General features: G+C 43.4%; 1 long non-coding RNA gene across 1 annotated transcript in view; it reads left to right on the forward strand.

The window, feature by feature from the left end:
• The first annotated feature begins 12,127 nt into the window (after window positions 1-12,127).
• The window catches only part of LOC109253782 (uncharacterized), a 90,216-nt gene continuing 77,121 nt past the window's right edge, over window positions 12,128-25,222 (forward strand). Inside the window, exon 1 of the long non-coding RNA XR_002074528.2 lies at window positions 12,128-12,264. This is a non-coding gene — a long non-coding RNA (uncharacterized LOC109253782). The remainder of the gene's footprint in view (window positions 12,265-25,222) is intronic.

Consider the following 25,222-nt stretch of genomic DNA (forward strand, 5'->3'; position numbering starts at 1 on the left):
TGGAATCTAGAAACAGAAAAAAAACCAAACCAACCTAACAAAAACCAAACGCATGGGTACAGAGAACAGATATGTGGTTGCCAGAGATGGGGTAGGGAGGGGATCAGGGTGAGTGAAATAGAGTAAGGGGTGAAAAAATACAAATTCCCAGGTCTAAAATAAGTAAGTCAAGGGGATGTAATACATAGCATGGGGACTATAGTTAACAATACTGTATTGTATGTGTGAAAGTTGCTATGAGAGTAGATCTTAAAAGTTTTCATCACAAGTAAAAAAATTATAATTATGGGTGATGAAGGATAGTAACTAGGTTTATTGTGGTGATCATTTCACAATATATACAAACATTGAATGATTATGTTGTACACCTGAAACTAATATAGTATTATGTCAATTATATATAAGTTAAATTAAAAAGTTCAGAAAAAATATTTCGGTGGCCACTTATGTCTAGGACACTATTGAGTTAAATAGCTATTTTATTGCAAGACTTCTCCAAGCCTTTATTATGCATATGGGCATTTTGAATTTCTAAGGGGAAGACATGGTATTCTATATTCTCAAACTTAACTGACCACAGGACACCTTTTGTATAGCACAAATCGATAACTTAGTTTGGGAAGCATTATTATAGTGGAAAAGTATGGACTTCAGAGCTATGTCTCCTGAATTCAAATCTCTGCCTCAATCATTGGCTAACTCATTTCATTGGATAAGGTACTTAACTCTTTGAAGCCTCAGCTGCCTCATCTGGAAAATATAGTCATAGGCAAAGAATACGTCCCTCACAAAGTATTGGGTGTTACCTCCCAACCTCATGCTGCCATTATTTGTCATGTGGTTCTGCAATTTATTGTTGACATGAATATTTTTTCCTATTGGACTAAAATCATTGAAGGCCTGGATGGTATCTTATGTTTGTATTCTCAGTTCTTCCCCAAGTCCTGGTACATCATGGTGCTCAATAAATGTTAATTGAATGAATCAATGGGTAATATATATATATTGTGCCTTATACAGCCTCAATGAATGTTGGTTCTTGCTTAGCTCCTTCCTTTATTCTTTCTCAGTGGGTGAAAGTTTTTTGGAAGAGACAGGATGGAGGTGGAATGGGGTGATGAAGTGATGGTGACTTTGACTTTGACATTTTGATTGGCTAAAAAGGCTGAATGAGGATCCATGCTTTGTGCCTGTGACAGTTAGCCAATGTGCATCAGAGGCTTGCTTAAGGAAGGGATGCTTATTTATTTGTAACTTCATACCACAGAATGGCATTGGTTAGGTCTCATCTGGAGCATTCTATTCAATTTGGGACATCAACTATTAGGAAGGAGGGGATATTGATTTCTTTAACACCCCTAATGCGGACAGCTTCTTGAAAGGACTGTGGAGGAGGTTCAAAGAGACATTCACAGCTGATGAGGGTCTTCCTGGAAGGGTACTGGAACATCTGGGTGTCCCCAATTATGATAACAGTGAAGGAAATGGTAATATGACAGGGACACATTTTAACCTTCTTCTAAAAAGCAGCATGTCATAAAGAAAAATACTTTGGACTGGCGTACCAAACCTGGGTTTCAGCATCTGTATGACTGTGAGTGAGTTTCCTGCCCCCTGGGTCTGAGTTTCCTTGTCTCTAAAATGAAGGCTTGGGGGTCACCTGGCTGGCTCAGTCAGTGGAGCATGTTATTCTTGATCTTGGGGTTGTAGGTTTGAGCCCCACGTTGGGTGTGGATATTACTTTAAAACATCTTTAAAAATAAGATAAATTGAAGGTTTGGGGGGCACCTGGGTGACTTAGTCCGTTAGCTGTCCAACTTCAGCTCAGGTCATGATCTCCCGGTTTGTGAGTTCGAGCTCTGTGCTGGCAGCTTGGAGACTGGAGACTGCTTTGGATTCCATGTCTCCCTCTCTCTCTGCCCCTCCCCTGCTCTCTCTCTTTCTCTGTCTCTCTCTCAAAAATGAATAAACGTTAAAAATTTTTTAAAAAATGAAGGTTTGGGACTGCAATATGTTTGCAGGTCTCTTTGGATTTGATAAAGCATAACTCTGAAACATTTGAGGGCATATTGGAGAAGGGAGTCTAGACTTCAATTTTTTTTCTGGGGTTTCAGAGGACAGAACTGAGATCAGAGTTCTGAGTTCTCTAGGCGAGAAAAGAAGAGGCCAATTTGCTGCTCAATGAAAAAAAGTCATTTCATAGGGAGGGAGAGTGTGGACAAGTCCTATTACCAGAAGTGCCTCCAGACCCATCTGCTTGGGCTGTTCTAGAGATGAACTTTAAGAACCTTGCCTTCAGTTGTTTTAAGTAAACATTTTATTTTAGAATACTTCTAGATTTACAGAAAATTTGTGAAGATAATACAGATAATTCCCATATACCCTCCATCTAGTTTCCTCTAATATTAACATTTTACAGTAATATGGTATATTTATTATAATTGATGAACTGATAAGGAAATACCGTTGTTGACTAGAGTCCACTCTTTATTCAGATTTCCTTAGTTTTTTACCTAATATCCTTTTTCTGTTCCAGGATCCCATCTAGAATATCCCATTACATTTATATTCCTCTTGGCTGTGACAATTTCTCAGACTTTCCTTGTTTTTGACAACCTTGACAGTTTTGAGGTGTTCTGGTCAGGCATTTTGTGGACTGTCCCTCCATTGGGGTTTTTCAACAGTAGACTGGGGTTGTGGGTTTTTGGAAGGAAGACCACAGAGGTGAAGTGCCCTTCTCATCAGATCATGTCAATATGATTTATCACTAGTAATGCTGACCTTGACCATGTGGCTGAGATAGTGTTCATCAGGTTTCTCCAATGTAAAGTTATTATTATTTTTGTCCCTTTTTATACTGTGCTCTTTGGAAGGAAGTCATTAGGCACACCAACACTGATGAAGTAGGAAGTTATGCTCTACCTCCTTGGGGAGAGTCCTCAGTTTTTAATAAAAAAAAAAAAACAAAACTTGACTTTCGCTTGCCTGTCAGGTCTCATGACAAGCCCTAGGCTCGAGTGAGCCCCATCTCATTTCTTTGTCAGAGTAAGACAGCTAATCAAGGCATGGGGATTTACTTAAGCTAACAAATGATTATCCTTCCCCATAGAAGGGTTATCAGAATGCTGAATTAGCTAATCACTCTCTCTCTGCTTCTCCCAAGCAGCCATCTTGAGAGGTGAGACGAATCTATCTGAAATGAGGGCTGCATCTACTGAGGAATCCGGGAGTCTGAGGAAGAGTGAGGGCAGACACTTACCAAAAACGGAGGGAGTGGGGCACACACACACCTGAACTGGCCTGAAGGGAAACAATGTGGGTAAGAGGGAATTAACAGGAAGTTTGATCTATGGGTCTAATTGAAATTTCTCAGTCTGTGCTATCCATCAGCATTTCTTCTGGAAGACTGCTTTTACCTCTGCTAATGGGGGTTGAGGAGAAATGTTTATCTTGGGGCAGTGGCTGGAAGGAAAGGCTGCTTGGATGGAGTTTCTTGGCCTCAACTGACTGCCAGTTCTCAACTGACTTGGCAGTTCTCAACTGACTGCCATTATCCTCCAAATCAGGCTTTTGCTAGCCTTGTTTTCTCTTATGCTCATACCTAGAGTTGATGTTTGTGATCAAGACTGCCATTAACTGGCTGTGTGATCTTTGATCTCCCACTCCTCATTGGTAAAGTAATGTTAGTTTATTTTACTTTAGTTAGTTTGAACCAGAAAGGAGAAGTATAGGCACTGGTGATGCTTTAATCCTTTTCACACTTTTGGCAGGTATTGCTAACTGATCACACCGCTCTCTCCTGCTGAGCACAGATATGGCCTCAGAATGCTTCTCATCACAGTGTTCTACATATTAGTTATATATCAGTTGAGGTGGGCAAGCCAGTCAATGATTTGGGGCCTGTGTACGTATGTGTGCCAGGCACTGTGCTAGACACTGGGTGTACATGGCGGATAAAAGAGACATGGTCCCTGCCTTTGTGGAGCTTATAGTTAGTAAGGCCTTTAATAAAAGTCACGTGTGTATTCCTGTAGTTCTCTGTACAGTTGAGGGAAGTCAAAATCATCCGATGGTAGGAGAGGTAGGAAGCAGATTTTATTAAGTACGTTGGGTAAGGTTCAAATGTATTTTCTCATGTAATCCGCACAGCCACCCTCTAAGTGGGGTAGCAGAGAAAGTTGCCCAAGTGCCAAGATTGGTAAGTAGTAAAGCAGACACTGGATCTTTGGTCAGTGTGATGCCAACAGCAATGGTTTTTATACCATGCCTCACTCATGGTACCCAACCTTTCTGTTCTTCAATAAGGAGGGTGTCTTCAGTGAGGAAGGAGGGAGGTTAGAGTCCATGCAAGGGAGAAAGTAAAGGCTGGACCTGTTTAGTGCTGACCTGTACTTGCTGGAGGCTCTGGCTGAGACTGCTGTGTGGGGCTGATGCTGTCAGCTCAATGGCACAAGGCTCTGGCTAGAATGATGCTGTAAATGAGCCCAGCCCAGAGAATGTACCTTCTCTTGCCCCCCCGGATCATTTATCATATCATATCAGCCCCTATTTCTTCCTAGGCTTCCTTGCACTTTCAGTGTGGCCAATCCTTTCCTGGTTTCTAAGCTGCTTAAAGCTCTACGATTTCTCCCTATGCTCTTGTGCTGCCTTGAGATGGGTGGTGCCCTGGGGAGATGTGTTTAGGGAAGAAGAGGAAAGTGGCAAATATAGGCGCAGCCAGGTTGAGCTTGCTCTCCTGGTTGTAGCTCTGCTCCAAGCCTAGACTTCAATTAGGACCTGAGCACCCAGCCCAGCCTTGTACAGTTCTCATGCCTTGCACAAAGCTTTCCACAAGAACTTTGCAATTAAGCTGCTGAATGCCAGAGCTTCATTCACAGAGTCTAATGATGTTCAGTATTTGGAGATCCAGAAAGTCCTCCATCAGTGGCAGGTTCAAGTTGGGTGTAATAAAGGACTTTCCTGAAAAAGAAATAGGGAAGAAAATTCCTAAGGCTTCGTTCAGATATTTCCAGAGACTACAAAGTCTCCCTTTTCTCATAGAGAAGCTCTCCTTTTCTTCTTTCCCTAAATAATTTAGTGAACTATGGAAATCTCTCCTCCCTTTTAAGTGAACTAATCATCCCAACTGGTCCCAGTTGTTTTTAGTTTGGTTTCCCTGAGAATAAAGCTTGAAGCAAAGACTTATGTGCAGGTAGGGATATGGAAGGGATAGTGGATGGTGGGTGTGCCACTTAGAACTTCTGCAGGAATACAGGGCTGGGAGGCGGGGCCAACATGGCGGAGAAGTAGGTGGATGCGAAGTTCCCTCGGCTCTCAAACACAGCAGTGTTGAGGCCAAAGGACTTTGAACTCCAAGAGTCCAGGCGGCAAAGTGATAGAGACGCTTCCAGGGACCCACCGGACAACCTGACGGGCGATAGGTGCGTGATTGCGAACTGGGAGAGATAAAACGAATGGAGGGGAGGGATTCCCTTCTGCGCGGAGACAAAGGGAAGAGAAAGAGAGGCTGGGGAAGCGTAGGACTGTATCTGGACAGGAGAAAAGCCACAGACCGGGACGGAGAGGGATCCCGTCTCTAACTGCAGGGCTTTCTCCCAGCGGGGCTGGCTGCCCTGTTCCCGCACCTGGGGAGGAGGGGGGGCAGCCCCAACTCGGTAACTAGTTCAGAGGCACAGTCCGCCCTGGGAGAAAGTAATCTCCTCCCTGCAGTGCTGTGGGAAGAAGGTATATATCCGCTCCCTGAAACCAGGGTGAACACAGTGGGAACCTTAAAGACATGGCAGTTTAAGTCCCAGCCGAGCGCCAGGAAGGCAGGGAGTTGGAGGAGCTGGACAAACCCCGCAAGGCGGCTGGGCGGCTTTTTGCCGCAACTGGGGCACATGGAGCAGGACCCTTTAAGACATCGCGGTTTAAGTCCCAGCCAAGCGCCAGGGAGGCACGGGAGTCAGCGGAGCAGGGCAAACCGCCTCATTCGCCCCCGTGGCACAGTGAGGACAGCTTGAACAGACTGGTTTGGGACACCGAGTCCGTGAAGAGACTGGGGTGTCGCCATTTTTCTCTGGGAACCGGCAGCGGGGCCCACAGTGGAGGCGGCCATGCCTACACCAAACCACGCCCCTCCGTTCCTGGTAACAGTGTATCTACTTGAGGCTGACGAAGCAGACAGCCCCTCCTCCAGACCAGCACTGTTGCATTGCCTGATTTAATTCTTGGACAGTTCTTATTATATAGATATATCCCCCCTTCCTCTTCTCCTTCTTATCTCTTCCCTCGTCTAGTCTGGTTACTCTGGTTGTTGGTTTGTTTAAGCAGAGGTATTTACTCTTGTCTTGATACATGTTCTACACGTCCTTCTTTATTTTCCCTTCTCTCTGGATTAAGCCATATAGTTTCTCTGGTCAGTTTTTTTCTTTTTCCCCTCCCCTCTCATTTCTCTCTTTGTATGGAATAAGTCCTCTTCCATCAGCACTGCCTCCACCGTGTTGTTTACTTGTAGCTGGTGTTTCTGGTTTTTTGTTTTTTGTTTTTGTTTTTGTGTGTTTGTTTTTGTTTTCTGTTTGTTTTTTTGTTTTCCTTTTCAGGGCTGCTTCAACAAACAAATGGAAGCACACCTGGTGGAGGGTCCAAAACATCACTATGAGTAGGGAGATAAAGTAACCAAAGTCACAACAACAGAGAGCAAGTAACACTCTCCAAAAACACCTCCTGAAGGGCCAGGCACTGGACAGTGTATGACCCTTCTCTAATATAGTAGTGTTTACTGGTTCAGGTGCATAATAAGCTTTTAAAACACATAAGGGATAGAAAACTGGCCAAAATGATGAAACAGAAGAATTCCCCTTAAAAGGAATTCCAGGAAGAAATGACAGCTAAAGAATTGATCAAACAGATATAGACAATATAACTGAACAAGAATTTAGAATAATAGTCATAAGATTAATCGCTGGGCTTGAAAAAAGCATAGTAGACAGCACAGAATCTATTGCTGCAGAGATCAAGGAACTAAAAAATCATCATGATGAATTAAAAAATACTGTAAATGAGGTGCAAAATAAACTAGAGGCAGCAACAATGAGGATTAAAGAGGCAGAGGGGAGATTAAATGAAATAGAAGATAAAATTATGGAAAAAGATGAAGCTGAGAAAAAGATAAAAAAATTCTGGACCACAAGGGGAGAATTAGAGAACTAAGTGATTCAATGAAACAGGACAATATCCATATCATAGGAGTTCCAGAAGAAGAGAGAGAAAGGGGCTGAAGGTGTACTTGAACAAATCATAGCTGAGAACTTCCCCAATCTGGGGAGGGAAACAGACATTGAAATCCAGGAGGCACAGAGAACTCCCTCCAGATATGACTTGAATTGATCTTCTGCATGACATAGCATAGTGAAACTGGCAAAATACAGAGATAAAGAGACAATTCTGAGAGCAGCAAGGGATAAACGGGCCTCAATCTACTTTATGTGTCTAAAGGGTAGACACATAAGGGTAGTTACAGATCTATCTACTAAAACTTGGCAGGCCAGAAAGGAGTAGCAGGAAATTTTCAATGTGCTGAATAGGAAAAATATGCAGCCAAGAATCCTTTATCCAGCAAGCCTGTCATTCAGAATAGAAGGAGAGATACGGGTTTTCCCAGACAAACAAAAACTGAAGGAATTCATCACCCCTAAACCAGCCCTACAATAGATCCTAAGGGGGACTCTGTGAGTAGAATGTTGCTAAGACCACAAAGGACCAGAGACATCACTATAAGCATGAAATCTACAGATAACACAATGACTCGAAATCCATATCTGTCAATAATAACACTGAATGTAAATGGACTAAATGCTCCAATAAAAAGACATAGGGAGGGTATCTGGGTTAAAAACAAGACCCATCTACTTGCTGTCTACAGGAGTCCCATTTTAGACCTGAGGACACCTTCAGATTGAAAATGAGGGAATGGAGAACCATCTATCATGCTACTGGAATTCAAAAGAAAGCTGGAGTAGCCATACTTAATCAGACAAACTAGATTTTAAACTAAAGGCTGTAACAAGTGATGAAGAAGGGCATTATATCATAATTACAGGGTCTATCCATCAAGAAGAGCTAGCAATTATAAATGTTTATGCACCAAATTCGAAACACCAAAATATGTAAAACAATCACAAACATAAGTAATTTTATTGGTAAGAAAGTGGTAATTGCAGGGGACTTTAATACTCCACTTACAACAATGGGCGGATCATCTAGACAGAAAATCAGTAAAGAAACAATGGCCCTGAATGATACACTAGACCAGATGGACTTGACAGATATATTTAGAACTTTTCATCCTAAAGCAGCAGAATACACATCCTTTTCGAGTGCACATGGAACATTCTCCAAGATGGATCACACACTGGATCACAAAACAGCCCTGAATAAATATAAAAGAATTGAAATCATACCATGTACGCTTTCAGATAACAGTGCTATGAAACTTGAAATTAACCACAGGAAAAAGTTTGAAAAACCTCCAAATGCATGGAGGTTAAAGAACATCCTACTGAAGAATGAATGGATCAACCAGGCAATTAGAGAAGAAATAAAAAAATATATTGAAACAAAGAAAAACACAACAATCCAAACCCTTTGGGATGCAGCAAAGGCAGTCCTAAGAGGAAAATACATTGCAATCCAGGCCTATCTCAAGAAACAAGAAAAATCCCAAATATAAAATCTAACAGCACACCTAAAGGAATTAGAAACAAAAACAAAGAAACCCCAAAGCCAGAAGAAGAGAGAAATAATAAAGATCAGAGCAGAAATAAATAATATAGAATCCAAAACAAAAAACAAAAAACAAAAACAAGAAACAAAACAAAACACAGTAGAACAGATCAATGAAACTAAGAGTTGGTTTTTTGACAAAATAAACAAAATTGGTAAACCCCTAGCTAGACTTCCCAAAAGGAAAAGAGAGAGGACCCAAATAGATAAAATCATAAATGAAAATGGATTTATCACAATCAACCCCTCAGAAATACAAGCAATTATCAGAGAAGACTATGAAAAATTATATGCCAACAAGCTGGACAACTGGAAGAAATGGACAAATTCCTAGACACCCACACACTACCAAAATTCAAACAGGAAAAAATAGAAAATTTGAACAGACCCATAACTAGTGAAGAAATTGAATCAGTTATCAAAATTCTCCCAAGAAGTAAGAGTCCTGGGCCAGATGGCTTCCCAGGGGAATTCTACCAGACATTTACAGCAGAGTTAATACCTATCCTTCTCAAGCTGTTCCAAAAAATAGAAATGGAAGAAAACTTCCAGACTCATTCTATAAAGGCAGCATTACCTTAATTACAAAACCAGACAGAGACCCCACAAAAAATGAGAATTACAGGCCAATATCCCTGATGAACATGGATGCAAAAATTCTCAAAAAGATACTAGAATTGAATTCAACAGCATGTAAAAAGAATTATTCACCATGATCAAGTAGGATTCATTCCTGGGCTGCAGGTCTGGTTCAATATTCACAAGTCAATCAGTGTGATACATCACATTAATAAAATAAAGGATAAGAAACATATGATCCTGTCAATAGATGTAGAAAAAGCATTTGACAAAACACAGCATCCTTTTTTAATAAAAACTTCAAGAAAGTTGGGATAGAAAGAACATATTTAAATATCATAAAAGCCATATATGAAAAGCCCACAGCTAGTATCATCCCCAATGGGGAAAACAGAGCTTTCCCCTTGAGATCAGGAACACGACAGGGATGTCCACTCTCACCACTGTTTGTTTAACATAGTGTTGGAAGTGCTAGCCTCAGCAATCAGAAAACAAAATGAAATAAAAGGCATCAAAACTGGCAAAGAAAAAGTCAAACTTTCACTTTTCGCAGATGATGTGATACTCTACATGGAAAACCTGAAAGACTCCACCAAAAGACGGCTAGAACTGATACATGAATTCAGCAAAGTCACAGGGTACAAAATCAATGTACAGAAATTGGTTGCATTTTTATGCACCAATAATAAAGCAACAGAAAGAGAAAGAAACTGATCCCATTTACAATTGCACCAAGAACTATAAAATACCTAGGAATAAGCCTAACTAAAGATGTAAAACATCTATATGCTGAAAACTATAGAAAACTTATAAAGGAAATTGAAGAAGACATAAAGAAATGGAAAAACATTCCATACTCATGGCATGGAAGAATAAATATTGTTAAAATGTCAAAACTACCCAAAGCAATCTACACATTCAATGCAATCCCAATCAAAATTGCACTGGTGTTCTTCTCCAAGCTAGAACAAACAATCCTAAAATTTGTATGAAACCACAAAAGATCCCGAATAGCCACAGTAATATTGAAGAAGAAAACCAAAGTGGGAGGCATCACAATTCCAGACTTTAGCCTCTACTACAAAGCTGTAATCATCAAGACAGCATGGCATTGGCACAAAAACAGACACAGACCAGTGGAACAGAATTAGACCCAAAAATGTATGGCAAACTACTCTTTGACAAAGCAGGAAAGCATATTCAATGGATAAAAGATAGTGTCTTTAGCAAATGGTGCTGGGAGAACTGGACAGCATCATGTGGAAGAATGAAACTAGATCACTTTCTTACACCATACACAAAAATAAACTCAGAATGGATGGAAGATCTAAATGTGAAACAGGAAACCATCAAAACCCTAGAGGAGAAAGCAGGCAACAACCTCTTTGACCTCAGCCACAGAAATTTCTTGCTTAACACATCTCCAAAGGCAAGGGAATTAAAAGCAAAAAATGAACTATTGGTACCTCATCAAGATAAAAAGCTTCTGCACTGCAAAGGAAACAATCAAAAAAACTAAAAGGCAACCAACAGAATGGGCAAAGATATTTGCAAATGATATATCAGATAAAGGGCTAGTATCCAAAATCTATATAGAACTTACCAAACTCAACACCCACAAAAGAAATAGTCCAGTGAAGAAATGGGCAGAAGACATGAATAGACACTTTCCCAAAGAAGACATCCAGGTGGCCAACAGACACATGAATAGATGCTCAATGTCACTCATCATCAGGGAAATACAAATCAAAACCACACTGAGAGACCACATTATGCCGGTCAGAGTGGCTAACATTAACAACTCAGGAAGCTACAGATGCTGGCGAGGATGTGGAGAAACGGGAACCCTCTTGCACTGTTGGTGGGAATGCAAACTGGTGCAGCCACTCTGGAAAATAGGGTGGAGGTTTCCCAAAAAATTAAAAATAGAACTACCCTACGACCCAGCAAAGCACTACTAGGAATTTATCCAAGGGATACAGGAGTGGTGATGGATAGGGGCACATGTACCCCAATGTTTATAGCAGCACTTTCAACAATAGCCAAAGTATGGAAAGAGCCTAAATGTCCATCAACTGATGAGAAGATAAAGAAGATGTGGTTTATATACACGATGGAATACTACTTGGCAATGAGATAGAATGAAATCGTCATTTGCAGCAACGTGGATGGAACTGGAAGGTATTATCCTGAGTGAAATAAGTCAGTCAGAGAAAAACATGTATCATGTTTTCACTCATATGTGGATCTTGAGAAACTTAACAGAAGACCATGGGGGAAGGGAAGGGGAAAAAATAGTTACAAACAGAGAGGGAGGGAGGCAAACCATAAGAGGCTCTTAAATACAGAGAACAAACTGAGGGTGAGTGGGGGGTGGGGGAGAGGGGAAAATGGGTGATGGGCATTGAGGGGGGCTCTTGTTGGGATGAGAATCTACCCTATGGGAATCTACCCCCAAAACCAAGAGCACACTTTACACACTGTATGTTAGCCAATTTGACAATAAATTATATTTAAAAAAAAAAAAAAAGGAATACAGGGCTGATCCCCATCTGCTGGGAGTGCTATGGCTGAGAGCCCTCAGCTGTCAGCTCTTTTGGAACTACCTCAGTTGCAAAGAGCCACCAGTTCAAGGCCACAGCTGCTTCTGGAGTGGGTTATATCCAATGACTGATGGAAGCCAGGAGATAAAGTTCTAGCCCCCTCACCCCAACACAGGTTAACCTGGAAATGTCATCTCAGCTTCAATATTCCTGCTTCCATCCCTCCCTCTCCTCAGGTGTTGTTGATTCCTAGAGCCCAATAACAAACCCAACCTGCGAGTGCAGTTGCCATGCAGGGTCTGGGGGAGCAGATGGAAGGCTAGCATTTGGGAGCTGGATCACCATTGCCTGGAGGGCAGCGAGGACCGTGTTAATAAAGGTAGGTGGAGTGGTGCAAGGTTTAATCTGTGGGGGACTTGGGTTGTACACCAGTGGACAAGAATGGATTAGCTGGTGCAATGTATGAGCATTCGAGAAATAATGAGGTAAACAGTAGCCATGAAGGCAGTGGAATTAGGTAGCTGTTGTTAAGTGTTGATTTGTGGCCCCTCCACCCAGAGAGACTGCCAGGCTCTGTTGGTGCATCTACTCTTTCTGTTCTGGTCAGAAACTGCCTCTGTGTAGTAAGCTGGTATGATAGGAGGGCTCATCTGGCTTTTCTTTTCTCAGTTACCGCAGTCCTGTGTTGCCTGTTACCTGATTTCTGAAAACTGATGTTCCTATGTTTTGTCTGGTCTTCCAAGTTTAAGATAGGAGGGTAAATCTAGGCCCTGTTATTCCATCTTGTCGAAGAGTGTAAGTCCTTTCTTCTTCTTCTTCTTTTTTAACTTACCACTTTATCAACACAAAGGATTGTAAATGAAAATATAAAATGCTTGGTGGCTGAGGTGAGGGACAGTAGTCAAAGTTCTACAGCTTAGCCATTACATTGACCAAGGCTTGCCAGGATTTTCGCCAAAATTGATACCCTGTGGAAGTAGGTCTCTTTCCATAATGAACCTCACTGGAGACTGATTGGTGTCTCTGTAATTGAAATACGGGTCTCATTGGTAGGTTTGAGTACCCACCACCCACTTTCAACAGGGGGTGGCTGCTTGTGCTGATGTCAGAGTTTTGTTTCAAGGATCAGGGCTGTTCAGTCTGGGTAGTGGCTACCAACAATGTCTAGAGGCAGCAGGAACAAGAGAGTGTGTAAGATTGGAAAAGCCACAGAGGTGAGTGCGGGTGTATAAAATGAAATTCAATGGCTAGCCAGGAACCAGGTACACAAAGGAAGGAAGGAGGAGCCCAGGCCCCATGACTAATGCCTTGCCCATGCCCTGAGCAACAGACACATTTTTTTTTTTTTTATGGGAGAGTGAGTGGGTCCAGTTAAAGATGCAGAGTCAGGGGGATGCTGGAAGGACGGGCTTGAGGAGCTGAGTCTGACTCTTCTATCTGGAGTCTGACCTCTCCCAGAGAGCATCAGATTTTTGGTTCAGAAACCTATGAATCAGCCTGGCCGTTTCCAGGAGGACCAGGGAGGGTGTAATTTCAGCATCTGGAGCAGCTCTTCCAGAAGTGACTTCCTTAGAGCACAGTCCTGGGAGGCACTTTTCTTCCCTTGTCACATAAGCTTGGCAGACAGTGCATTCTGTGTCCTCATCTTGAAGATGAGAACTTAGCAAGTTAAGCGTTCTTAGAAACACTGCAATGAAGAAAGCTATTTAATTTTACCTAGCTGTTTCCCCCTTTGCCCTGCCAAAGGAAGCAGTAAGCCTCTCCGTGGTAACAGGCTGGGGCTGGGGGTACAGACGGTCCATAACCGGAATTGTAAGAGATTGTGGATGGGTCTGTCACATGCACTGCCAGTCTGGCTATACTGGTTCTTGTGTTTCTGGACTCTATCTGGCTGTTCTGGCTAGACAGTGCCTTTGTAGGAGCAATTTAGCTTGACCTTTGTGCCAGAACAACCTGTCCGATGTCCCCCTCCCTCCAGCTCTTCAATGGTTGGCTCGTTGTTGCCTCACCTGTCACCTCACCTGCTCGCAGTGGCTCTCCTGAACACCCTGTCTAAAGCTGGCCTCTGCCAGAGATTTTACTTCCTTTATCACGCTTCTCCTCTTCTGAAATTATCTGTTTATTTACTCGTCCTTCTGTGAGAATGCAATTTCCAGCAGAACTGGGATCTTCTCTTCACCACAGCGCGCCCATGGTATAGACCTCCATCAGGTGGCTTCATACATGATAATAGGTAATAGCCATCAAGCCTTACTGAGTGCTTCTGGGAGACAGGCATTGCTCTTGGAGCTTTCCCTGTGTTACCACGTTTTCAAGATTTGTTCAGTAAATTAATGAGGGGAGACTCTCCTGTCCCCCCTTACAAATCTAGCCCACGTCTAGTCCTACCCTGACTAGGAAAGTTCTGCCAGTACCAGCTCTCTATCACACTACTTACTGCTTGGGACCCACAATGCATGTGCGGATCATAACTAGTTGTTTCCTTTCTTACCAATAGTTAATATTTTTAAATACCAACTTTACAGCTTGCTTTGTAATGTTTATTGTGGTAGCTTTGCTGGGAGAAAATACTTCTGAACTGGGCGGCATTGTTGCTGAAAAGCCTGTCACTGGGCTGGTAATATCTAAATATGAGCTCTTTGGTGGCAAGAACTTTCACTCAATCACTAGATATTCATTGAGTACGAAGCATGTGGCAGTGCTGGTCAAAGTGCTGGGGACAGTGCTGAACAAGGCAGGCACCACTCCAGACGCCCCATGCTTATATTCTAGAGGAGTTTTATGTCCTTCTGCACATCTCATGGTGTTAACACATGAGTGGACATTTATTCATTCACCTGTTTGCTCATTCACCAATATTTGAGTACCAGTTGGGTTCCAAGCACTGTGCTTGGTGTATGGATACAACGGTATCAGTAGGCACCTAACTTACAGGACAGTGTATGAGGGGAGGGGACAGATAATCAAAAATTGTAAGTCCTATCAAGCTGATGAAGGGGTTGGATATAGTCTGGGGTACTTCATGGGCCTTGCTTTTCCCAACAGCAGGAACAGAAGCGCCCAGGGTGGGAGGAAGCCATTTCTCTTGAGAACCCAGGGTAGGCTAGTGAGCCTGGAGCTCTGGAGAAGGGACATTATTAGTAGGGGCTGGCGAAACACTGGACAAACAAAGACTTTTTTCCAATGTAACTCAATCCTAGGCTTGCAGCAAATGGTTCCCCATCCCAGGTAGAGTGAGACTGGAGACAGAACTGCCTTTGAAGGCGGCCTGCAGCCTGGCCCCTGCTGGGTGTAGGTCCGCCAGTAACTGAGGGCTGGTTAAGAGCGGACGCGGACGCGGAGCAGCTAGCCGCGTCTAGAATAAATACCACCAAGGACTAGACTGTTATCCACTGCCTCCTCCGAATCCCTTTCCGCTTGCAGTGGGGCAGCTGTTTGTGCAAGTCAAACGTTGATTCAGCGGCCGGTGGGAAGGGGTTCAGGGCGGAGGGGGCAGGGCCAACGTCAGGAAGGGGGAGGGGAAAACTTGGGGGAGCCGAGTAGGGGGAGGCCCACTCAAGGGTTAATTCCTCCTGTCTGTCTCTGCCCCTCTCGGCTGGGCTCTCGCAGGCTGTATTTATAGATGGGATAATTGCCGAGGCTTTGAAAGCAGCGTGCTGGCAGCACGGGGCTGGTGCGTGGGGTGGGGGTGGGGAGGCCTGGGTCCCACCTGCTCCTGGGGGCTGCCCCTCCCCCACTATCCCTTCCTCCTCAGGGCTCCTAACCAGACCCAGCTCCGGATGGGGCCTGACTAGCTGCGTGTTCACCGGGTATGAAGTACCTCACATGTAATCTCCCAAGCAGCCCCGGGCATTGCATACAATCACTTGCCCCAGCTCTCGGGTCAGGCCTTTCCTGACCACCTTAGCTAAGAGGGGCCCTAGAACCTCGCCATACTTCTTTCATAGTACCAATGGTAATCAGAAAATTATGCTGTTTATTTTTTACTTGTTTATTTAGTGTCTGCTTTGTCTGCCTTGTTTGCTGAATGCCTGGCCTAGAATCGGTCTTCAGTAAATATTTGTTGAAAATAAATGCTTATTTAACAGAAGAGGAATCTGAGGCTCAGAGGGGTGAAGTAATTCTTGGGGGTCACAGTGTGAGCAAATGGCAGAGCTGAGATTAATGTCTGGTTTGACCGTCTTTAGAGTTTAGTGTCTTACTAGGGGACCAGGAGTCTCAAACACAAGGGCCAGGGTGTTGGTGGAGGTGGGGAGTGCACGTGTGTGTGTGTGTGTGTGTGTGTGTGTGTGTGTGTGTTGTGTACAGAACTCCCTTACTGTCCTGGATGAAGGCGGCAAGTGCTGTTCAGCTGTGGCTAATTGTTGCTTGGATCTTTCAATTTTTCAGTACAAGCCAGAAATCTGGATTTTTATGTGAAATTTCCTGGTTTTTAAATGCTGACAACAAATCCACATTAACCACCCCCCCCCCCACACACACACCAGGAAACATGGGGCCAAACACAACACGGGCTGTAGGCTGGATGGGACATGCAATTTGCAGCCTCTGCCCGCCCCCTCCCCCCCATCACCTGCCCTGTATTGAAAAGCAACATTGATAACAAGGACACTGGACTTTGGGCATTTCAAAGCCCTTCCTTACCTAATACTTCTCTAAATAGTCCTGATGTTCCAACAGGGAAGTAGGGGGGATTGCTGCACCCATTTTAGAGATTAGCAAACAGAGACCTGGAGGGATTCCTGTGCAGCCACAGGACAGTGGCTAAGATTCCTCACTCTGGGCCCTTTGCCTTCTAGCTCAGTGTTGTCTGCCCTGCCTAGGACCACCTTTCTCATTTCTCTCTCTATCCCAGTAGGGGGGAGAGAGAGGCTGTGGGGTAGACGGGGATGAAGAAACCCCACACTGGGCCACCCACAGGTTTGGGGGCCCCTCAACAGGAATAATTGCCAGCTCCATATAGTGCGACCTGAGCTGGCTCTTGTTTAGAGATGCAGTTATCAAAATATCGTCCTGTGCACTTTAATTCTGAGTGGGCTCGAACCAGCCTCAGTCAGCCCAGAGAGAGAAGGGGAATGCTTGGCTAGTCTTCAAGCTCTTGCATGGTGCAGTGCCTGCCCTATTCTGGCCCAGGGCCACACCAAGAGTAGACAGGAAACAGATGACTGCCGAGTGAATGAATTAATGAATTTCTGAGAGCCAGGCCATCAAGGGGAACAGGGAGGAGAACCTCTCCCTGTAATCATGATGATGATGACGATGTCATAACAATAACTAGCACTTATTGTGCACTTAGATATTCCAGACACTGTCTTAAGCCTTTCCCTTGTCGAGGTAATCTGTAAACCTAGAACAGTGACTGGTACTTTGTAAGTGCTTAGAACAATGTTGCCTATTAATACTTCATTTAATCTGCACGACAACCCTAAGAGGGGGCCTTATTACTATGCACATAAGGAAATCAAGTCACCAAGAGGTCAAGCAACTTACTCACAGAACCTAGCCAGTAAGTGGTGGGCCCAGGGCTCAAACCCTTAACTGTGTGATCCCAAAGCTTGTTCTCTGACCTACTAGGGAATAGCAGAGGAGGGAGATTGCTAGAGAGCTAGAAGTGAGGAAGAACATCCAAGAGTCTGCAAAGGAAGGGTTCACGTGGGAACCAGGCTGAGGAAGGGCAGCACATGGGGGCCTCAAGCAGAAGAAGGGCATTGTGAGCAGAGGATTGGAAACACAGTTCAAGGCACCCACTCCCCAGCCCCTGTGTTTCCCGTGTGAATTGAACATGATGCAAGCTGACAGATTCAGGATTAATTTAAAGGTTGCAGCTCTCTGAGTACCAGGTGGAAATTTGCCTGAAGCATGGCCAGAGCATGATTTGTAAGCAGGGCTTGACCTCAGCTGCCAGCCAGGCCCTGTACCCTCCATGCTTCTCCACGGAGGCTGGCAGGACTAGGGCCCCTTGCTGAGACAGGTCAAAAGGGTTTAAAAACAGGCAAGAAACAAGAGAACAGATCAATTTTTCTCAGTGAACTTAATGCTCTGTGAAGGAAATGTGTAATTATATGAACTTCTGTGTATGGGGAGAGACCTGTACCTGTCTGTTTCTCTGTCTCTCTTACCACTTATTACCCTTGGGTGGTCTGGAACCTTTTCAGTACGTGTACCCACAGCTAAGTAAAGGTGAGGACGACCATGTATTTTGAATTTTTTCTTTTCTTCCCTTTTTTTTTTTGCCCATTTCCCATAGTAAGAAAAACCTTTGATATCATCTTACAGTATACAAATACAAAACGGTGGTAGGAGCCGTCTTCACGATCCCTTCAGGCCTGGGAGGCAAATCTGCTGCTGGGTGTGATGGGGGCCACGTCAAAGCCCAGCCCTCACCTTCAGGGTGGCTGAGCTGATCTAGTCATGTCAGGAGATAAGGGGGAGGAAGTGGTGGTTGGAGCCCTCTCCTTGAGCAAGCCAGGCCAAGTGAATCTGGGAAGATGCTTAAAGTAAGATCAGGGTAGACTACTTTCAATTCTCCTTCCCTGCTTGATAGTCTGTAGTGACCAAGCTTTGGTCAGTGAACTGTGGGAGTAAGACTGGGGGGGACTTCTGAAAAGATGTTTCCTTCCTGATAAGTGAGACGTATGAATAAAGTCTTTTTTCTTCTCCTGCTCTCTCTGTTCTGAATATTGTTCTGGATACTGTTGTATGATACGATGCTTGGGTGTGTGGCAGCTGATGAAGTTTTGGGGTGATGGGAGGGTGGGTCCAGAGCTGATGGCCAAGAAAGAATTCTTGAAGATGTCTTTGGTGCAAAAAGGTGATTTTTATTAAAGCACGGGGACAGGACCTGTGGGCAGAAAGTGCCGCACTAGGGTTGTGGTGGGTCACGGATTATATACCCTCAGGTTGGGAGGGGTTTAGGGATAGAGTAATTCTTCAAGGTATTTTGGAAGCAAGGTTTCCAGGATCTTGAGGGGCTAGGTTAGTAAAACACCATTTATTACCACTTAGCAAAACCTTAGTCATGAGACCCTTCAGATGTATATCAGGGAGCCATAAGCTTGGAGTATGATTGCCAGCATATATCTTGGGGAAGTTGAGATAAAGGAAGTTTCCCAGGGAATTTTTATGTGTTAATGTAGACTTACAGGTTCCTGGGGGGCGAGGATAATGTTAAGCCAAAATTCTCTTTTGTCCTGGTAAGGTGTCATCATCCAGGCAGCCAGGCTCCTAGAGGGAGGTCCCTGTGCCTGTTTCAAGGACTCGCCAATGGGCTGTAGGCAGTAAGGAAATTTAATTTTCATTTGCCTTAGTTTCCCACATCACTATAGCAAGCATTTAAACCCCTTTCCTTTGTTCTTGGAGTGTCCAAGGAATATCATACACACTCCACCTGGGAGGGGGTGCTGTTAGACCGTATTTTGCCCTCTGCTTGCCCCACGCTCCCTTATCAGCAGCCGCCTTGTGACTCTGAATGACATATAGTGTAATGAGGATGGCAGAGGCTTTATAGAACTAGGTCCCAAAGACATGGCTGAGTTGGGGTACTTACTTTGGGACTATCTACCTTTACTTGTTGTTCCGTAAGTAATAACCTTCTTTATAGTTAAGCCATTGTTGGTCATATTTTTACTCCATGCCGCTGAAGTACTCCTGATTTAGAAGCATAAACCTGGAGGCTGTATTCCTGGGTTTTAGGAGGTCCAGACTCCTTGAACTGTCTTCTAGAATTGATGAGGGACCATAAGGCAAACTGAGAGCAAAGCATACCCAACACCCCACCCCCCAGGTGGGATATGTGTGATATTCCTCAGGTACTCCTGGCTGCCCAAGAATAAAGGAAAGGGGAAAATAAATGGTTAACTGATAGAGATTACAGTCATTCAAGACACATTCAAGTCTCCATCAGTTTACAAATATCTTAGTAAATGATAAGCAAAAGGCAATCTTATCAATAGCCTAATTTCCATAAAACTATAGACTTAGTTTCCTGGAGCTCCAACATCATCCTCCCTTCGATAGTGATGTAGGGAACAAAGGCAAGAAGGAAATGGCAGGTAAAATTAAATTTCTTTATAACCTGAAGCCCATTGACAGACACTTGAGGCAAATACAGAGTATAACTTTTCTCTAGTTATGGGAACCCCCTACTGTCATAATGTTAATGCCTTACTAGAGGAAAAACAACCTTAATTTGACAATAGCTAGGCCTCAGGTATCTTATGAGTCCTCTTTAGCATATGAAAGTCCTTCTGGAGGCCTACCTTTTGTCTTTACCTTCTCCAACTCCATAGTAAGTAACCAGTCTTCACAATCCCAGGGCAGCTCTTTTGGTCCTGCCCCTGTGCTGTAATAAAATCACCTTTTTTGGGGAGCCTGGGTGGCTCAGTTGGCTGAGCATCTGACTTGGGCTCAGGTCATGATCTTATGGTTTGTCAGTTCGAGCCCCACATTGGACTCACTGCTGTCAGCCTGTCAGCACAGAGCCTGCTTTGAATCCTCTGTCCCCCTCTCTTTCTGCCCCTCCCCAGCTTACCCTTTCTCTCTCAAAAATTAAATAAAAAACATTAAAAAAATAAAATCACCTTTTTTGCACCAAAGATGTTTCAAGAATTCTTTCCTGGCTATCAGCTCTGAACCCCCACCGTTCCAAAACCCCATCAGAACCAGTGTTGGCTTGAACCTTACTTTTGTGTGAGGGTTAGTGTGGAGGCCTTGTGGTCTTGGCTCTGGATGTCTATTCCTTGGTGTGTTTTACTCTATTTGATTTCCTTACTGCTTTCCCCTTTTTATAAGACAAATAAAAAATTGCCTTGAAAATGAAACTCCTCTTGTCCATCAATCGAGAAAAGCCTCGGATGCCTGGGTGGCTCAGTCGGTTAAGCGTCCCTCTTTGGCTCAGGTCACTATCTTGTGGTTTGTGAGTTTGAGCCCCGTGTAGGGCTCTGTGTAGACAGCTCAGAGCCTGGAGCCTGCTTCAGATTCTCTCTCTCTCTCTCTCTCTCTCTCTCTCTCTCTGTCCCTCCCTTGCTTGTATTGTCTCTCTCTATCTCAGAAATATTTTAGAAAAATAATAAAAATAAGAATAAAAAAAGAATGCCCTGACCAAGTGCATTGGAAGAACCACAAATATGGAGCCAAATCCCCATGGCCTGTGGTGGGAAGGGAATGGGAAGAGGGCCTCTAAATAGCTAACTAACATTGATTACATACCTACCTATACCAGACATAAAAAAACTTTTCTGGCAAAATTTTTATTCCATTTTATTCAATTTTATTCCATTTTATTCAATTTTATTCCACCAATCTATGTATCTAATCTTTGAAATTGGGAAGTATAAGTCTTCCAGATTTGTTCTTTTTCAAGATTTTTTGGCTATTCTGGATCCTTAGAATTTCTATATAAACTTTAGGATCAGCTTGTCAGTTTCTGCAAAAAAGGTAGCTGGGATTTTGGTAGGAATTACATTGGATCTGTATATCCATTTGGTGTATATTGCCATCTTAACAATATTAGGTCTAGTGATCCATGACCATGAATGGGATAGCCTTCCATGTTTTTAAAAGTCTTTGTTAATATCAACAATGTGTAGTTTTCAGAGTATAAGTTGTATACTTCTTAAGTTTATTCCTAAGTATTTTATTCTTTTTGATGTGATTGTAATAGAATTGTTTTCTTAATTTCATCTTTAGATTGTTCATTCATTGCAAGTGTATTGTAATACAATTGATTTTTGTATATTGGTTTTGTATCCTACAATCTTGCTGAATTCATTTCTTCTGAGTAATTCTTAATGGGATAAGTATTTCTTTTTCTCCTTAATTCTACCTGTTTCTGAACTCCAAGCCTTCTGAGATAACTTTGGTTTCCTAAGTGTTTTTTTTCATTTTTCATATAAATAAATAAAAAATTTAAAAGGCAAATAAACATGATGAAAGTAGACATTCCTCTGTTCTTTATTGGTTTCACTTTTGCTTTCAGTCTGGGAACTAGAATGAGATGGGGAATCCCTTTAGGTACTTGGGGAAGGAAGGAAAAGGAGATCCATTTACTGAGGGAATTAGAAGAGAGGGTTTGAGCAGAAAAAGTAGAGGAGAGGGAGCCAGAAAGGGGAAATACCCAGCACCGTAAAACTCATTTCCTGAGGGAGTGTAGGGAAGCAAGCAAAAGCCCAGTTGGTGAGACAAGAGTGAGAGTGGGTAAAGTGAGGGCCAGGTTTAGAAAAAGGCACATCAGTGTATCTGTCACCAAGCTTGCCTGCCCAGGGTAGGGCGTGCCAGCTACTGTCCAGGAAGGACTCTGCTGTTGGTGTGGCTGGGAGTGGACCAGTTCTCCATATCTACATCAACGACTATTGCACATCTGTTACGTGTCTGGAACATTCATGGCTTCTTAAAATGATTCTGCAAGGTAGATCATGGTATTGATCAAGGGAATTGAGTTTCAGGCAAGTTCAGGAATTTTCTATTAGTGAAGGACAAAGTCAGAAGTTGAGAGGTGGCTTCTTTGACTTCTATGCCTGCCTTCTTCCTGCTGTGCTACATGATTTCCTGAGCCCTGGTTTGGGGAGGCGTGCTCTGCCCTGAAACTTTTAGGGCAGATGAGTGTGCAGGTGTGTGTGCATGCTCCTAATCTACTTGTATCACCATTTTGCAAAGTATTCTCAACTCAAACTTTAGTACTAACAGCCAGAGTTTTCTACCTCTTTCAGTACTTTCCTAGGTACAGGTGGGAGAGTGCTGGGTTTGGGAAATGTGAAACACACCCTCTCGTTGGCCCTCAGAGTTCTACAACCAGTTCTTTAAGTCAGTTTGGAGATGAGCCTTCTCCTTTGTATTTGGGAAGACTGGCCTGTTGGATTCAGGTTTGGGAATCTAGAAGCCCTTGGCCATTCCACCAAGACCTTGGCTTGGCTAATACTATTGGCCACCTGGAAAAGCAACTGGGACTTAGTTGGGTCTCAGATGTTTGGTGAATGTTAAGTGGATAGTCCTCACCCCAGCACCAGCATTGTCGGGGAGCTGGAATCTGTTAGTGATTTTCAAAATGGGAGGCAGGTCAGGTCTGGCATAGGTGGGGCTCCCTGTTGTAATAGATCCTACTTTCATAAGCTCATCTGTCTGTTGAGCAAACATATTTATTGCTTGCTGAGGAGGTACCAGGGACAGAACAGCCGATGAGTCTCAGTACTCATGGGATTTAGAATTTAGAGGAGCCAACAGACATTGTTATAAGTATCCAAATCCTGGGCAGTGCTTTTTTCCCGTTGCCATGTGGCTTTTCTTGCCTAAATGACACCTGTCATCTTTCCTGTTCCTTTCTCTTTTTCCTTTTCCTAAGCTTTCCATGATACTTCCCCACCTCCTGCCACTCTCTCCTGCCTCTCTTGCCTCCATGCTGGGTGTGGGTTTACCTTTCTTTCTGTGACAGAAGCTTCCTACTCCTCCTTTCTGAGGACCTCCAGGCAAACTGTCTGCACAAGGCTCTTGTCAGTCTCTGGTGGAGCTCCTTCTGGTCAGGATGGGCTCTGCAGAGCACTTTCTGCCATTGAAAGGACAGTTCCAGGGAGAGATGCCATGGGATGGTGTTATCTCAGGCTTACTTGTGCCTGGGTGAATTGCACGTGACTGAGTTCCCACCCTTGGAGGGAAAACTGTTCTTATCATTTCCATCCCTGTCCTCTTCACTGAACCTGTCTTTGAAGAAGCACATTTGGCTGTCCAGCTATTTGGCCAGGCTGGAGTTGTGTGTTGCAATTAGTCCCCATCCCCATTCTTGTCCTGGTGGAACAGGAAATTCCTGTCAAATGATAGCTAATGACCTAGGGGATCCTAGAATCTCAAGGTCAGATGGAACCTTATCATTTATTCCAATACATTTCAAATTTCTTTGATTATGACTAGTAGTAAAAATTATATTTTATGTAAGCTTTTTACATGAACCAATATGCATTATGTACGTTTATTACATATGCTCATGCATATTAAGTACATAAAGTATAACAAAGTTTTACAAAGCAATGCTCACCCTTAGTATGCTTATATTTTCTATTACATTTAAAAATGTTGACCCTACCTACACCCAACTAAATTGGTTTTATGACTCAGTATCTTAATATTAAGTTTCAAACCACTGCTTGGGAAACACTATTTTATTTATTTTTTATTTTTTTAAATTTTATTTTTTTTTATTTTTAAGAGAGAGAGAGAGAGAGAGAGAGAAAATGGGGAAGGGGCAGAGAGAGAGGGAGACACAGAATTCGAATCAGGCTCCAGGCTCTGATTGGTCAGCACAGACCCCAATGGGGGTTTGAACTCACAACCTGTGAGATCATGACCTGAGCCCAAAGTCAGACGCTTAACCCACCCAGGCACCCCAGAAAACACTGTTGTAATTTAACAACTCATGTCCTTTCTACTTGTCAGATAGTTGTGTGGTATTTGTTTGGATTTCTCTGGTAGATAGCTTGGTGCCTACCTAGGAAGTCTATTCTGTCTTTGGACAGCTGTGTCTGTTAAAAAAAATTTCCCTATGATATGAAATCTGGTCTTCTACCTACGACTGACTCCTTGTCCTTCCAAGTAAAAGCCCTTCAGAATAGTGGTTGTGTCCTCTTTCATCCCTTTGTCTTCCATAACGTAGTAGCTCTGGATCAGTGGTGTGTTTGAGCTGGTATGCACCAGCTTGTGAGAGCCAATTTCCAAATTTTTAGGAATTATGGGAGCTGATAGCTTTTTTTTTTTTTTAATGTTTATTTACTTGTGTGTGTGAGAGAGAGACAGACAGAGTGTGAGCGGGGGAAGGGCAGAGAGAGAGGGAGACAGAGAATCCGAAGCAGGCTCCAGGCTCCAAGCTGTCTGCAAAGAGCCCGACGCGGGGCTCGAACCCACGAACCGTGAGATCATGACCTGAGCTGAAGTCAGACGCTTAACTGACTGAGCCACCCAGGCGCCCCTATGGGAGTTGATTCTTAAAGTCATTATTAAAAATTAAATTCTATGACTTACAAATCTATTAAAAACAAAGGTACTAAGTACTCAGAACTCCTCACTTCTTGTTTTACTGCTTTGACTATTATTTACACTCTTCAGGTTATGTCTGTTATATCTGTATGGTGGAGATACAGTTTTTAACAGTTTTTTTCTTTTTGAGGGAGAGATAGAGGGAGTGTACGTGGGGGAAGGGCAGAGACAGAGGGAGAGAGAGAATCCCAATCAGGCTCCACACTGTCAGCGCAGAGTCTGAGGTGGGGCTCAAACTCACGAACCATGAAATTATGACTTGAACTGAAATTGAGAGTCGGATGCTTCACCAACTGAGCCACCCAAGTGCCCCTATATGG

The sequence above is a fragment of the Panthera pardus genome, unplaced genomic scaffold (assembly GCF_024362965.1).
Source record: "Panthera pardus isolate Hobbes unplaced genomic scaffold, ASM2436296v1 HiC_scaffold_24, whole genome shotgun sequence".
Lineage (NCBI taxonomy): Eukaryota > Metazoa > Chordata > Mammalia > Carnivora > Felidae > Panthera > Panthera pardus.